The sequence below is a fragment of the Apteryx rowi genome, unplaced genomic scaffold (genome assembly GCF_003343035.1).
Source record: "Apteryx rowi isolate R43461 unplaced genomic scaffold, aptRow1 scaffold_718, whole genome shotgun sequence".
Lineage (NCBI taxonomy): Eukaryota > Metazoa > Chordata > Aves > Apterygiformes > Apterygidae > Apteryx > Apteryx rowi.
This window is the reverse complement of record NW_020451003.1, coordinates 1,004-1,643: the sequence shown is the minus strand read 5'-3', so window position 1 is coordinate 1,643 and position 640 is coordinate 1,004. Positions and strand designations below refer to the sequence as shown.

Sequence of the window (640 nt, the reverse complement as noted above, 5' to 3'; positions counted from 1 at the left end):
GGCATTGGTGGTTCAGTGGGAGAATTCTCGCCTGCCACGCGGGAGGCCCGGGTTCGATTCCCGGCCAATGCAGCCCTGCTTTTCCCCCCCCCCCCAGGGCTGCCCCCGCAGCAGCCTCTGCCCAAAACAGCTGCCACCGGCTGCCCCTGCTGCAGACCCTGCCACCACCAGCTGCCTGGGCTGGGCAGGGCCGGGGCTGGGGGTGCTGCTGCTGCCGCCCCCAGGGGCAGCTGCGTTTTGGGGCCGGCGGCGCTGGCTCGTGGCCCCTTGTGCTCCAGCGGCATCCTGGGCGCTGCTGCAGCTGCCCCATCTCCCTCCAGGCTGCTGCCGCTGCTGCCACCCCTCTGAGCAGGGAGGGGGCTCTGCCCGCGCCACTGCACACGACAGCAACTCTGGAGCCTAATGACCACCTTGCTGTGGCAGTGGTGTGGCAGGCAGCAGAGAGAGCCGCTCTCGTGTCTGAGCGCCCAGCTCGGAACCCGTCCGCTCGGGTCCTTGTCCCCGGTGTCTGCCAGGCAGCTGTGAGCAACGCGAGGGGCCGTGCAGGTGCCCCCGTGGGGCTGCGCTCCTCCTCGTGCTTCCTCACCCAGTGCTCCGCAAAAGCGGGCTGCAGAACTGCCCGCCGTGGCTCCCGAGGGGC

At 70.8% G+C, this 640-nt stretch overlaps 1 non-coding gene across 1 annotated transcript; it reads left to right on the top strand.

Annotated features, from left to right (window-relative positions):
* The first annotated feature begins 1 nt into the window (after window position 1).
* On the top strand, window positions 2–72 carry TRNAG-GCC. Its single transcript has one exon. It is a non-coding gene; the product is annotated as a tRNA-Gly (tRNA).
* Window positions 73–640: the final 568 nt, after the last annotated feature.